The sequence below is a fragment of the Rhinichthys klamathensis genome, unplaced genomic scaffold, assembly GCF_029890125.1.
Source record: "Rhinichthys klamathensis goyatoka isolate OS25496 unplaced genomic scaffold, OSU_Roscu_1.1 h1tg000055l_1, whole genome shotgun sequence".
Taxonomy (NCBI): Eukaryota; Metazoa; Chordata; class Actinopteri; order Cypriniformes; family Leuciscidae; genus Rhinichthys; species Rhinichthys klamathensis.
Window position 1 is genome coordinate 5,431,745 of NW_026606600.1, and position 15,756 is coordinate 5,447,500.

The 15,756-nt window shown below is 44.3% G+C and overlaps 1 long non-coding RNA gene across 1 annotated transcript; it reads right to left on the reverse strand.

Moving 5' to 3' along the window:
• Positions 1 to 14,165: 14,165 nt before the first annotated feature.
• Positions 14,166 to 14,739, reverse strand: LOC130083453 (uncharacterized). The gene is made up of 2 exons (XR_008806837.1): positions 14,659 to 14,739; positions 14,166 to 14,550 (listed from the first exon to the last, which is right to left on the reverse strand). It is a non-coding gene; the product is annotated as an uncharacterized LOC130083453 (long non-coding RNA).
• Positions 14,740 to 15,756: the final 1,017 nt, after the last annotated feature.

Genomic DNA, 15,756 nt, shown 5'->3' on the forward strand with positions numbered 1-15,756 from the left:
TAATAAGGATTAATTATATTTAATTCATACAAATAAATATGTCTGCTTGAAAGAATAAAGAATGATCTATGTAAGACTTTAATTTTAAGATATTATTTTATGTCACAGTGCTAAATATGTGTCTGTATTGCATGTTCAAACTTTAAAAATTATTAATATTATCAGGTTAATAGATGTTTTCTACGGGAATATATAATGGGTTTGGACATTTTAGAGAAATTCTAAATTTATGCATTACAATTTAACACTAAACCCATTAAATTTTAGTCGACTAAATCTACTGTAGATTTAGTCGACTAAAACCTTATTGTATTTCGTCGACTAAAACTAAAACAATTCAAATGACTAAAATATGACTAAAACTAAATGGCATTTTAGTCAAAAGACTAAGACTAAATCAATATTTGCTGTCAAAATTAACACTGATCTAAATGAATAGTACCTTAGTATATTAGCTAGATTACAATGGGGCTAAAGGCACACCCTAACATTTGCTTTTCACATATGATTGCAGAAAAATATATGTTTGAAAATTGATGGAGCAACAGATTTTGTGTGAAAATAAATCATAAAGGTGGTTTGTTAGTTTAAAAATCGTATTAATGTATGAGGTGGCAAGGAGGTAGCCTACACACAGGGTAAAACCAGCACAAAAGACACATAGTATTGATACAAATACTTTAGCTAAATTAATATACTTTTAATAATCCCTACGTTGATAGTTTATAGGTCAAACTCAAAATGGGGTGGGGGGGGGGGGTGGGTCACCATCTTGTATGTTGTCAGTCAAACTCCTTACAGTGCCCCCTTTTTTGGTTTAAGCCACTGCCCTTCAAAATGTCTGTGCACGGCCCTGTGTAGAACAATGCTCATTATATATATATATATATATATATATATGTATATATATATATAAATATAAAATGAGCATTGTTCTAGATGATATATATATATATATATATATATATAATATGTTTCATGAATCCACATCTACATATAATTATTATGGTTAAGGTTATGCATACTTGGCGTGCTGTCCGGGTGGAGGTCTCCGAGCTCGGAATTTCTGCCCGAACCCAGAGTACTCCCCCCGTTGGTAAGAGTAGATGGAACTAGAAGTGAGGAGATGGAACTAAAGTGAGGAGATGGGGTGGAGGAGGGATGCTGATAAACTGTCAAGGAACAACGGTGGGTTCTGCTGTTATTTATCCTATCCTGAGTTGATTACAGATTGAACTCCACTTGTGCTAATTGGGTTAATTATCTGCACCTGCTACAAACATAATTTCATGAGTTCACATCTACATATAATTATTATGGTTAAGGTTATGCGTACTTGGCGTTCTGTCCGGGTGGAGGGCTCCGAGCTCGGAAATTTCTGCCCGAACCCAGAGTACTCCCCCCAAAAAGCAAAAAGAGCAAAAGGGCAGCCGGCAGATTATAAACCCCCCAAAGATGCAGCGAATTTGGTGGGCTGGCGTTTCAATAAGCTTGGTCGCTTGACCGGGATATCTCCATGGCGTTTAACGGGTAAGTCCTGCCGACCGATGAACGGGGAGCGGCGGGGCTCGAAAAAACGGCTGACCGGGAGGGCCCGTGTAGCTTCTGACGTGAACGGTTCAACGGCGTCGGGATATTGGGCTTTACCGGCCGCCTGCGAGGTGGAATGAAATAAAAAAATGCCGGCTGGGCAGAAAAGATAGATACGTGTCGAGTCCGCTGAGAGACCAATGCTCGCTGGACAGAAAGAGGTAGATACGTGCTATCCGCTGAGAGACCAATGCTCGCTGGACAGAAAAAGGTAGATACGTGGTGTCCGCTGAGAGACCAATGCTCACTGGACAGAAAAAGGTAGATACGTGCTGTCCGCTGAGAGACCAATGCTCGCTGGACAGAAAAAGGTAGATACGTGCTGTCCGCTGAGAGACCAATGCTCGCTGGACAGAAAAAGGTACATATGTGCTGTCCGCTGAGAGACCAATGCTCAGTGGACAGAAAAGGTAGATACGTGCTGTCCGCTGAGAGACCAATGCTCGCTGGACAGAGGTAATGGAAAGATAGATACATGCTGTGTCCGCTGGGAGACCAGTGCTCGCTGGACGGGAGAGAGTAGAGATGGGTACATAGTACGTCCGCAGGGAGACCAATGCTCGCTGGACGGGAGAGAGTAGGGATAAGTACATGGTACGTCCGCTGGGAGACCAATGCTCGCTGGATGGGAGAGAGTAGAGATAAGTACATGGTACATCCGCTGGGAGACCAATGCTCGCTGGACAGAAAAGAGTAGAGATAGATATGTGCAAAGTCCGCTGGGAGATCAAGCTCGCTGGACGGAAAAACAGGGAAGAGATAGATGCATGCCGGGTCCGCTGGGAGACCAATCCTTGCTGGACGGAAAGTGGAAAAGAGGAAAAGGTAGACATGTGATGTGTCCGCTGGGAGACTAAGGCTCGCTGGATGAAATTTTTTTAATCAATCAGGGTTTAATCAATGAGGGTTTGGTGGGCTTTTTTGATGTGGAACTGGTTGGTCCTTATGTAGTTTTGAAAAGCATCTGAGGACCATCTTCCGAGAGCTTGGATCTGCTGCTGGGAGAGACCTTTTTGAGCTGCTGAGGTTGCTGCCCCGATACGGAAAGAGTGGCTTGATAAGTTTTTGGCTGGGATGCCTGATTGTTGGAGAACGGATTTGAGGTGACTCTGGAACCAGAAGCGTGTCACAGGTTTGTTGGAGTCATCTATGAATAGGGGTTCAAGATGGGATTTAACCTGAGAAGTTCTCCATTAAAGATACGCCAAAATGGACTGGTATGGTTGGATTGGTGATGAGAGGTTGAAAATGTAAATGAAATGGCCATTCCTGGTTTGATCTGTCTTGCTTTGTTTAATCAAATATGAGATTGTTTCGCTATCTAGAACTGATAAGTCTGAGATGGTGGGGTGGGTTTTTGGGTCGAATTTGGAAGTGATAGCGAGTTCCGAACATCTAGGAAAACCGAAAAAGCTAAAATAAACATGGCGTCCAGTGTGCGGGCAGTATGGAGGGACTAACAGACTGTGCGGAGGGTGTAAATACATTTTGTGAGAATATCTAATTTTATAGGTTGTCTGGAGTCGGGACGGGTTGGCTGAGATCGTTGGATCCCTTTGATCAGGAGGGAGGTTTGTGAATTGTTTATCTCCAGGGAGGGGGCACCGTACATCAATTTGTGGAAGAACTGAATGCCGCTCAGGTAACCTTTGATGGACCCGACTTGGAGGCCCTTGACGCTATTAAGGTAGGAGATAAATGAAGTGATTGAAAGGAGAGAAAAGTCTGGAAATGGTATATTATAAGATAAGTTGAATGCTTTAAAACATCTCCAAGCCGTCACGTAAGATTGGAGGGTTCTGGGAGAGACTGCCTGGAGGATGATGTCGAGTGATGCGTCGAGGAGGGGTTTTAACGGGTGTGTTACGGGAATATCAGTTCTGAATATGGAGGAACAGGAGTTGGAAATTGGTCAGCCTCTGGAGCCAGCGTCCTGAATTTCTGAAACAGAAAACGAGATAGAGAGTCAGCGATTTGGTTTTCTGACCCGGGAACGTGTTTAGCAATTACAATGAATTGGTCGCACGCTGAGATCCAGGTGAGACGCCTTAAAAGAGGCATCATAGCTGGTGAATGAGAACGGCCTTTATTAATGCAATGCACTGTTGCGTCGTTGTCGCAATGCACTAATATGCTGCTAGCAGTCCATTCTTTCCCCCACAGAAAAGCCGCTACTACTATAGGGTAAAGATCGAAAAATGCTGAGGACTGGGGTATGTCCTGTAACTGTGGTGGCCAAGGAGACGCGAACCAACGACCTTGGTAAAATCCTCCGAAACCGATTGAGGGGGCGGCGTCTGTAAACTGTTGGATATCGACGGGGGACGAAACAAGAAGGCTATAGAAAAAAGATAGGCCGTTCCATTGGTTTAGGAATGTTAACCATAACCTGAGTTCTTCACGGCATGCTTGGGTTATGGAAATGAGGTCCTCTAGCGCGTGGACGGAGGACGCGAGCGAGAGGAGGTGCGATATAAATGAGCGGCCTTGCAGAATGATGCGCATAGCGAAATTTAAGTGGCCGTGCAGGGATAGTAATTCGTGTTTGGAATGATTTGGGTTGTCAAGGAAGGTAGATGAGACTAGAATAATTCGGTCGATTTTCTCTTTGGGCAGAGATGCTTGGAATTTGACTGAATCCAAGTTAATTCCGAGGAACTCGATGGATGTGGCTGGACCCATCGTTTTCTCCTGTGAAATAGGGATTCAGAGTTCAGAAAAAAACTTTTTGGACTGTGAGGATATGTGTGGCTGGGATAGCTTCGGGAGGCGAAATTATAAAAAAATAGTCTAGCAGGTGAATGAGGTGGGGAATGGCGTAATTGTTCGACAAAATCCAGCAAATGGCTTCTGATAGCATGTCGAATATTTTTGGGCAGCTTTTGCATCCGAAAGTTAAACGCACGCCGAAATAGTATTTTCCACGCCAGCGTACTCCAAAAATGTGCCATGAATCTGGATGGATAGGCATTACTTTGAAGGCTGAAGTAATGTCGATTTTTGCAAGCCAAGCGCCCCGACCTGCGGGTTTAATCATGTCGATTGCTTGATCTATGTCATGGTATTTGAGCGAAAATTCGTCGAGTGGAATTAAGCTGTTAATGCTTGGGTACGGAGAATTATGCGGGGCTGATAGGTCGATTATGAGGCGTTTTTTACCCAAAAATTTTCTTGTAGCTACTCCGATGGGGCTGATGCGAAATATGTTGAATGGGGGATTGTCGAACGGACCGATCATGAAACCTGATTCGACTTCTTTTTTGATCAGATTGTCAACGGCTTCAGGTTCTGTGAGGGCGGACTGGAGATTATTACAGATGGTGTTTTGTGAGAGCGGGCATTCTACGCCGGGTTTAAAGCCGTCTTTGAGGCCTGACAGCAGGTATTTGGTAAATTCGACGTCCAGATGGTGAGCTAGTTCAAAGTGCATGCATGAAATATTTACAGGAGTCGATAAGTAATTTTTTTATTTTTTATTCGCAGATTTATACACAGGGCACACGAGACAGGCATGGGTGCCGCCGCAGAAATTACAAATGTGCAGGTACCGGCAGCGTGGTCTGACACAGCATTAAAATTATTGCAGGGCTGGCTGCCTGCTGTCTTCGAAGGAGGGGGCTCTCCTGAAATCTTGACCTGCAACAGCGGTTGCAGGACGTGGTATGTAGCTGGTAGATCTAGCAGGGTTAGTTTCTGGGCGGGGTGGAATGGAAGGGTTTACTTGGGGACATGACATGGTCGAGTGTGCCACTGACCTGCAGACTGCGCAGGAAATGTTTTTACAGCCCAGAAACACCCTGCTGTGGAGATCTTGATCGAGTGCACCCCAGTATGTGCACTGGTTCCACTGTGCGACTCGCACTGCACTTTTGGCTGAGAAGAGTTTGTGGTATGTATAGAAATGCCCGCCCCCATATGACAGCGTGAGCTCCGCTATGATTGCCAGATAATCATTCAGTTTGCGCCGCCTGTGGCAGAAAGCTGAACAAATGATTTCTGTAAAACGAGCAAAAGCAATAGAAAATTCAGAAAATGATAGTAGACGGGATGAGTGAGTGTTTGAGTTCTTTAGGGTGATGAAGAAATCGCTGCAGTCTATTTGCCGGTCTGATTCAGCTGCGGGAAGCAGAGAAAGTAGAGAAGAGAGATCTACATCCGCACCTGAGAGGATCTGCGCACGGATGCTGTGGGACACTGGAGGCGGTTCCATGGCGGCGGCATTAGGCGGGATGGGCATCGGTGTAAAAAGAGAATGTTGGGATTTAGTTTGGAGGGAAGAGCTGGGAAGGGTGTGAGCCGGGGCTGCGGATGTCGGTGGCGGCCTCATGCTTGAATTGCCCTCTATAGTATGATAAGGGAAGGAAGGAAAGGAGGGATGAAAGTGAGACGTGTAGGCTTGTACTGCGAGCGGAGGCTGGCTTGTGCTTGTTTGGGCTACTGGAGCTGCAGGCCACTGAAAAGGGGAGGGGTTAGAAATTGTTGGGCAGACCTGTTGAAAGGCTTGGGCGTGTGCAGCTAGCGGAGGTAGCTTCGTGCTAGTGTCTGCGACAGGGGCTGGAGGCCACTGAAAAAGAAAAGGGTTAGAAACCATGGAAGGATATGGCTGAGGGGCTGAAGAGAGGCCGCTGGGCCCGGCTGCAGCCGTCACTGCTGCGGCATAATCCCTGGTGACATGCTGAGCCGCGTTGGGAGGTGGTTGTGGTCTTGCCTCAGTGAACTCTTGGGCGCGGCCTAAGCTTGCTGGAGGCCTATTGCAGTGGCTTGATGGACGAAGAGAACCGGATCTTCTGTGGGTGGATTACGATGGTGTTGTCTGAGGCGGATTCTGGGCCCTGCGGGCTCTCCTTTGCATGTTGCCCGTCTTTGAAGCTGATGAAGACCTTGGAGAAAGGTTAGTTGATTGAAGAGACACATAGAGATTGTACAGTTCCGCTTTGTTCATTTTCCGCGAGAACTGTACGTCAGAATTACTCAGTGCTTGCTTCAATCCTACGACAGTCCATTTACCGATAGGTGGAATCGTCGGAATGGCCGAACGGTAGGAGGAAGCTGGGGAGGAAGTTCGAAGTCTCGCTGGGGACGGTGAAGACTGGCCTCGGCGTCTTGGTGAGCGTGGAGTTGTTCGGGCTGGCATGCGGCCACGAGACGAAGCCTGGGGCTCGGGTGCGATGTCAGGCATAGGAGGAGTTATCCCAGGTTTGGCAAACTGCGGCGGATCCATAGGGACGTTTGCTTCATCGTCAGATGAAACACATCAGCTGTGTCCCAAAGTGAAGGCTGCATCCTCCGAAGGCCGTATTTGAAGGCCGATTGGCCGTATTTGAAGGCCGATTGCGTCACAGCGGCGTGATGAAGGACGTCCCAATTCAAAGGCTTCACCCTCCGAAGGTCGCATTTGAAGGCCGATTGCGTCACCGTGGCGCGATGAAGGCTGTCCCAATTCAATTCTGCGTCCTCCGAAGGCCGTATTCGAAGGCCGGTTGCGTCACCGCGGCGCGACGAAGGCTTCCCTGATTCAAAAGCGACGCCAAATGCACCCTTCGTTTCCCCGTGAAAAAGAGGATACATAAATGAATCCTAAGCGGACTATCCTACCCCATAAGTCATTGCGCTGGTGACGACAGCATTTTTATTTTTTTAAAAAGGGCGGCCGAGAGTTCGGTGCATAATATTTAAATCAGGTCTGTGGCACGACACCAGATTAATAGTAAAGATGATACAAATTAAACAACATCCCAATTGCTTTCACTCACTCACTTTACTTTCATATGCAATCTCCATTAATTAGATCAAATTATATTTTTTGAAAGAAGGAATACTTCCAGAGTTGATCTTACAAAAATAACTGGGTTGATCATGTTAAACAAGTCACATCATCGATCATCTGGGTTTAAGGTTGCGTGCAATGACTACATTGACAGAAATGGGAGATTGATAAACATGCTGAAACAATAAAAACATTCAACATTTAAAACATTAAAAAATTACGATTCCGATTATTCCTCTGGCAAGTGCAGCTCTTCATTAAGATCTCATGACTGACTGTGAGTGTACAGGCGATCGCCTCGTTCAGATAATGTTGCACAATTAAAATGAAAAATGACACACATAAATAAACTGTTTTAAAGATTGACGTTTATTGTTCAAATAAGTTTAATTTCGTGTCTAAACTGCAACTGGCCATTACTTTCTGACAGTCACGCGGGGAGACTGGGCGGGGATTTAAATTACGTACCACCGCCTCATTCAAGACAGACTGTGTCACGATTACTTTAGCCTAACCTGAGCATGGAACATGACTCAACCATAAGTCTATACATTACCTGGTGAACTCATGACCAGATACTAAGGCTCAACACATTTAACTTTTTTTTTTTTTTTTTTTTTACAATAAACTTGTTATACCTCAACTGTGTAATAATGAGCTTAAAGCCGTCTGCTATAAATCAAGTCTGTCAGGGGCTCTTCTAATGCGCTCTGACCGTCTCTCTGGAGCTGCCTCTGGCTCCGTCATGACAGGTGCATTCTCCTCTAAAACCCCTGGCTGATTGTTTGTTGCTGTTCCATGCTGTGCACATTTGTCTCTGTACTCATCTACTGAAGGAACTGCATTGCTGGCCTGTGTTTTAAGTAGCTGCAACCTGTTTCGTCTGACCAGAGCCCCGGTGTCCGTCTGGACTGCATAGGACCTCGGAGCCACTTCATTCAGCACTGTTCCAGCGCGCTGCCAGTCCTGTCTTTCTGTGTTGAAAACTCTGACTCTGTCACCCGCCTGCAGAGGTTGCATTGCTTTTGCTGTGCGATCAAAGTATCTCTTTTGTTTTTCCTTTAATTTTTTCATGGCCTCCAGCACAGGTGTGTGGACTTGTTTCTTCACTGTTGGGATCTGTGTCTGTAGTCGTCTGCCCATGAGCAGTTCAGCCGGAGACTTCCCACTCACCAGAGGTGCTGCTCTATAAGCCAGCAGAGCCAAATAAGGATCCTCACCATTCTCTGTTGCCTTTGTCAGAAGACTTTTCACTATTTGAACACCCTTTTCAGCCTTGCCATTTGCCTGTGGAAAGTGTGGGCTTACTGTGATGTGTTCAAATCCATAGTCTCTGGCAAACTGCTTGAACTCCTGACTGGCATACTGAGGCCCATTGTCCGAGACGACAGTCCCTGGAATGCCATGTCGTGCAAAGCTGCACTTCATATGCTTAACTATTCCTGTTGCTGTTGTGCTCGTGAGCAAAGCCATCTCAGGATAGTTGGAGTAGTAGTCGATCATCAGTAAATACTCTCTGCCTCTGAAGTGGAACAGGTCCATCCCAATTTTTTCCCTGGGGTGCTCCGCCCTCATGTCTGTGAGCAGCGGTTCTCTTTGCTGTCTGTTATGGTAAGTAAGGCAAGTGGCACAGTCATTGATCATCTCTGCTATGTCACGATTCATGCCTGGCCAGTAAACAGTCTGTCTGGCTAGTCTCCTTGTTTTCTCTATGCCCAAGTGCCCTCTATGCAGTATTCGGAGGACCTCCTTCCGCAGCTTTGTTGGGATGACTATTTGGTCACCTTTCAGCAACAGGCCATCAGCTACCGCCAACACATCCTGGAATGAGTAGTACTGCGGGCACGCTTGCTTTGGCCACTCATTTCACATGTGCCATATCACTTTCTGGAGCTGGCGGTCCACTACCGTCTCCATTACTATTTTCTCTTTCAGGGTAGAGCTCACAGGTAGAGCCTCCACCACAGCATCCACGTGGCCTATTATGGCTTCATATTTCTCTGTGCCGTCTGTGTTCAGTCCTTGTGCTGGTCTGGCCCTTGACAAAGCATCAGCCACTACCAGGTATTTCCCCGGCTTGTATGACAGTTCATAGGTATACTTCTGTAGACGCATCATCATACACTGAATACGTGGTGTCATCTCATTCAAGTGCTTTTTGCTGATAGTTATGAGTGGCTTGTGGTCAGTCTCAAGTTCAATGTGTGGCAAGCCAAAGACATAAGAGTGGAACTTGTCACAGCCAAAGACGAGCCCCAGACACTCTTTTTCTATCTGCGCATATCTTTGTTCTGTTTCTGTCATGGATCGTGCAGCATAAGCCACTGGTTTCCAAGCCCCATCATGATACTGCAGCAAGACGACCCCCAGTCCCTCTTTTGAGGCGTCTGTGGAGATTCGTGTCTTCTTACTCGGATCAAAAAAACAACAACACTGGCTCTGTGGTTAAAATGTCCTTGATTTCTTTCCACTCTTTGTCATGTGTCTGGTGCCAGGACCACTCTGTGTCTGACTGCAGGAGCTGGCGGAGAGCAACAGTCTTTGCGGCAAGATTAGGCAAAAATTTTCCCATGTAGTTCACCATCCCTAATGCTCTTTGTACCGCCTTCTTGTCTGTTGGCTGGGGCATGTCAGTCACTGCTTTGATTTTGTTCATGTCCGGCTGTACTCCTGCCGGTGTCAGTCGATCCCCAAGAAACGTGACTTCTTGGGTGCTAAACTGGCATTTCTCCTTGTTCAATCTGAGCCCGTACTTGTGGACTCTCTGAAGTGCACTATGCACTCTGCTGTTGAGCTGTTCTTGGGTATCCGCCCATATTTTGACATCATCAATATAAACCCTGACCCCCTCCAGTCCTTCAAACACATTCTCCATTGCACAGTGAAAAATGTCTGGTGCTGAGGAAATTCCAAAGGGGAGTCTCTGATAACTGTAGCGCCCAAAGGGCGTGTTGAAGGTGCATAGGTCTGCGCTTGCACTGTCAATTTGCAACTGGCAAAATCCATGTGACGCGTCAAGTTTTGTGAACCACTGTGCCCCAGCCATCTCACTCAGGATCTCTTCTCTCTTGGGAATTTGATATTGTTCTCTGAGGATGTTTTCATTGAGGTCTTTTGGGTCCATGCATATCCTGAGAGCTCCATTTGGCTTCCTTACGCAGACCATTGAGTTGACCCACTCCGTGGCTCCCTTAGTGGGTTGAATGACATTTAATGCCACCATTCTGTCCAGTTCTTTGCGAAGATCTTGTCTCAGTGGAACAGGAATTCGACGTGGAGCATGCACCACAGGTCTAGCATTATCCTTCAGTTTAATGCTGTATGTGAACTGCAGCACCCCTATGCCATCAAAAATATTGGGATACTGCACTTCCCAGTTGTCTGCTTGTGATGTGGTGACTCCTGCATTTTTCAGCTGCGGTGACTTTAGGCCTACTTTTCTCTCTGTCTTGGCAATGTTTAGAACACGTTTAACAAGTCCCATTTCCTCACAAGCTTGATCTCCCAGTAGGGAGTCCTTCCCTTTCGGCACTATCACAAATGGTAGATGTCTCTTAATGTGCTTGTTCTGGACTTGTAATCTGCAGACGCCCTGTGTTTCAATCATTTGTCCATTGTAAGCTCTCAATCCCACTTTTTTGTTTTCTATAACTGGCTTGTGGCGCAGAGCTTTGAAGTCTTTTAATGTGATAAGATTTGCAATAGCTCCTGTGTCAAGTTTCATGTGAATCTCTGTGCCATTTACTTTAAGTGGCACAATCCACCTGTCTACATTTATTGTGTTCACACTAACTTCCAGCGTTGAAGTGCCCTTATTTTCCACAGTGACTGTGTCTGTATAGAATATGTCATCCTCATCATAGCCTTGCTCGCTCTCTTCCATCATATAAATTTGTTTCTTTTCTCTGGCAGAAAGGCACACTTTTGCAAAATGATTTTTTTTTCTGCACTTCGAGCACACCTTCCCATATGCGGGGCATTGCCTGAAGCGATGTTTCCCACCGCAGCTCCTACAGTTCATGACGTAGTCTGATCCTGTTTCACGTGCATTATTAGAACGTTCCCCCTCTGAGCGAGGTGCACTAGCTCTGACCACCCTGTCTACACCCCCTGGTGCTTCAGTAGTAACGGATGGCTTCTCAAAAATCTTTATCTGTTTCTCAGTCTGTTCGCAAGCTCTGCACATTCTGATTGCATCTTCTAATTTCAGACTGTCCTCCCTTAGCAGGCGTTCCCGCACCTTTTTATTGTGTATTCCAAATACTATCTGATCACGTAGTATGGAGGACTGCATGTCGCCATAGTTACAGGATTGCACTTTCAGCCTTATATCAGTCACATATGAGTCAAACGATTCATCTTGCTGCTGAACGCAGCAACGAAAAACATGTCTCTTGTGTACTTCATTCTTTTTCGGACTACAGTATGCATCGAACTGCTCCAGAACTTTGTTCAGTTTGTTTTTATCTCCCACCTCTGTGAACTAAAACGTATTGTATATTTCTATCGCTTGTGTCCCTGCTATCGTCAGTAACAATGCCACTTTCCTCTCACCGCTCTTGTCGTTGGTGCCAGTTGCAGTCAAATAAAGTTGAAACGCCTGTTTTAAACTGTTTCCACACATAATCAATATTTCCTGTGAGCTTCAATGGTTCTGGTGGTTTTATGACGTCCATCCCGTCTTTCTCACACAGACATTAACTATTTATTACTTTTAATAAATTTACAGCCCCTTGCAGCCCCTTATCATCAAGGGAACTGAGGTGGAGAGGGCTGACAGTTACAGATTCCTGGGATTACAAGTAACATCAGATCTGAATTGGACTATGAACACTGCTGCCACAGTGAAAAAAGCCCAGCAGAGATTGTATTTCATCAGGCTGCTTAGAAAAGCTGGTCTGCACTGTCGCCCTCTCACCCAGGTCTACAAAGGACTGATAGAGAGCATCCTCACCACGGGCATTACTGTATGGTATGGAAACACCACACAGACAGAGAGGAAGGCTCTGCAAAGAGTCATAAAGACTGCAGAGAGGATTATTAGAACAGACCTTCCCTCCATGGACACAATCTACACACAGCGCTGTCAGAAAAGAGCAGAGAGAATTATCAGGGACACATTACATCCAGCTCACTCCCTGCTTATACACAAAAATTGTACATATAATCTCAGGCACAGACGAGCGGACAGCATTATTACAAAAAGAACACGGTTTTATAAGAGCTTTTTTCCAGCTACAGTGAGACTCTTGGCCAAAACAAAATGAACTACTGTGTCTAGGGCCTGAGTAATATATCTGTGCAATACACCTGTGCATCTTATTTATTTATTTATTTTAATGTAATATAGTATATTAATATCGGGTTGTCTTTGGGGGCCTGGGCAATATGCAATTATATTTTTTGCAATTTATAAATGCGAATTTTTCATTTTTAATGGGTTGTGCAACTTATTTATAATGTATATGTTCTATGTGTCCTTTTAAACTTGACTTGACTCTCTGAGTAACAACCGCACAAGAGTTCCTATGTGTGTAAACACAAATGGCAAATAAAGTTCTTGATTCTTGATTCTTCTTGACTTTTAATCCTGGTACCATGTACAAATATGCGACTGACACATTAGCTGGTAAGTATTCAACTGCCTTTATTACGCATTTCGTGACGTTACAGTTCCCTGCTACGGTGGCCTCTTAGGATCCTAAAAGTGTCTCACAGTATATCCTTACAACTACCTCTGAACCGGGACACACTGATCGGATAACATTCCGATCAGATGTGCGTTTACACTTGTCTTTTCAATGTGTATGTGGACAACTTCCAGATACAGGTCACATGTTAATGCCAAGTGTAAACGCAGCCTAAGACACCCCCCCCCCCCCCCCCACCACACACACACACACACCCACACACACCCACGAACACAAATAAACACACACACACACACACACAGAGAGAGAGATAAACTGGCAAGACTGCAACAGCAAATTTTTAGAATATGCAAAATAAAATCAATAAATGAAAAAAAAAACTCGCTCAAATGCACACACACACACACACACACACAGAGAGAGAGAGAGAGAAACTGTTTGCATTGTGTTCCCTTCCTAACCAAATGTTATTGTTTGATTGTAATCATAATGCAAAACCTGATACATCGTGAGCTTAGAATTATAAGGTTCTATCTCCGTTTAGGGTAGTTCTGAGATATTGATCATCAAAGTTTTTACATCCCTGCTGTTTTGTGAGATGGAACCTTTTTATTTTATTAATAACTACTAACAAAATAAATTTTTTTACAAAAATAACACCACACAGGTGTGGCAGTATGAGTTAGTATAATGAACGGGCGTTCCTTTGGTCACTCCCCGTGTGAAGCTCCGCCCTATAAATAGCGAGTAACTCTTCTGACACTCTCTCTTGCTCCTTGGTGACAGGAAGTTGTGTTGTGCTTCCTGGCCTCGCTCTCTGTGTGCGGTACTGTGCTGCGCAACAGGTAGGGTAGCTAGTGATGGGCAGATCGAGGCTTCGTGAAGCAATGAAACAGTCGAAGCAAATGTGCCATTTTGTTTCGAGGCTTCGAATCAATCCGAAACCCGTCTCCACGATGACACCTAGTGGTCACTTGCAGGTGTTGATCTGAAACAACCTTTACAAAGAGCTAATAAAAAAATGTGTTGGTTTTTTTTTTTTATTATTGTATTTTTGTAATATATGAAGCTTGTAACCTGTAGTCTCTTCACATTGCATAATGTGATTTTGGTCATGAAAAATGAATATTAATAAAAATAAATCAAGCCACAATGTCTCCCTTTCTTATAGATTTTTATTCAAAAATATTAATTTCTCTGCTGTTGAAGGACTCAGCCTACTTCTTTTTTTACAGATAATTTCTCCAGCCTTTGAAAAAATTCTCTCACAAGGGACACTTGTTGCTGGCATACAAAGATATTTTTTAGCTAGGACATACAAATGAGGAAAGATTACTGCTCTCTCTTTCCAGTAAGTTAGAGGATCATGAGTTCTGGGCAAAAACGCATCGCTGAGGTATTTTTTCACTTCCACTGTGGCATCAGCTGTAGGATTGTGTATCATCTGGGTCTCACGGATACGATTGTCAAAATGTTCCCATAAACTGTCTTGTGTTTCAACTGGTGTTGATGATGATGGGCCTGATGTTGACATTTGTGGTTCTGAATTAAAAGAAAACGGCAATTAGTAACAAATCATAAACTGACAACACATATGAAGTATAAATTTCATGAATCACATTACATAAGATAACATAGACTGAAACTCACCAGGAGTTGTGTTTGAACGCATCAGTGAAGCACACTCCAGTGTGATGTGCTTTTCAGCATCCAGGGCTTTGGCAGGATGTCAGTAGCAGGCCTTGGTACAGGGGGAACACTACCATCCTCTGCACCCTGCAGAATGGCAGGATGAATGCTCCTCAAATGGCGCATCATGGATGATGTATTGTTGCAGTAGGCTAGCTGCCGATCACAATACACACATCTCACTTTATTTGGGGTTTCCAAATGGAAATGCTCCCACACCACAGATGTACGGCATCTCTTCTGTGGAGCCTCCATTTCTATCTATCTATCTATCTATCTATCTATCTATCTATCTATCTATCTATCTATCTATCTATCTATCTATCTATCTATCTATCTATTTTATATGTAGCCTATCTATCTAATAATCTATATGTATCTGTAATATATGTATCTATCTATTAATCTATATATATATATTTCTATCAATGCATCTATTTATGTGTCACTATATGTACTCTGTGTGTCTCTAAGTCAATGTGTAAATGTAAATTAAATCCTAAATATAACTAAACAAATCGCACTATAAATGTCACTATATCACCAAAAATCCACTATCTCAAAACCAAACTCCTCTCACAAAAACCCACGATATGAAAATGCGTTGACAAAACTTTTATACTGTGTGATTGTGTGATTTGTTCCCGAACCGACCAATCAATGAAACCCTGATTCGGAGGAGCACTCCACCTGATGAAACACTTAGACGCTTCATTTAGCCGTTGTCACGTGACGTGGGTGTTTTGAATCACCTTTGCTTCGGGATCTCGCAAAGCTTCGGAACGTCTGTTTCGCGCCAGCCATCCTTAAGGGTAGCGGCTTTGCTGTCTCCGTGCGAACATTGTTTCCTGCTGTCTTGGTTACTGGTACTCAGTGGTGGACGAAGTACACATACCGTGTAGGCCTACTTGAGTAAAAGTAAAGATACTCAAGGTAAAATATTACTCAAGTAAAAGTAGAAGTGCTGCCTTTAAACATTCACTTGAGTAAAAGTACAAAAGTATTTGCCTTCAAATGTACTTAAGTATCCAAGTACTTTGATTTTTTTATGGCTATAAT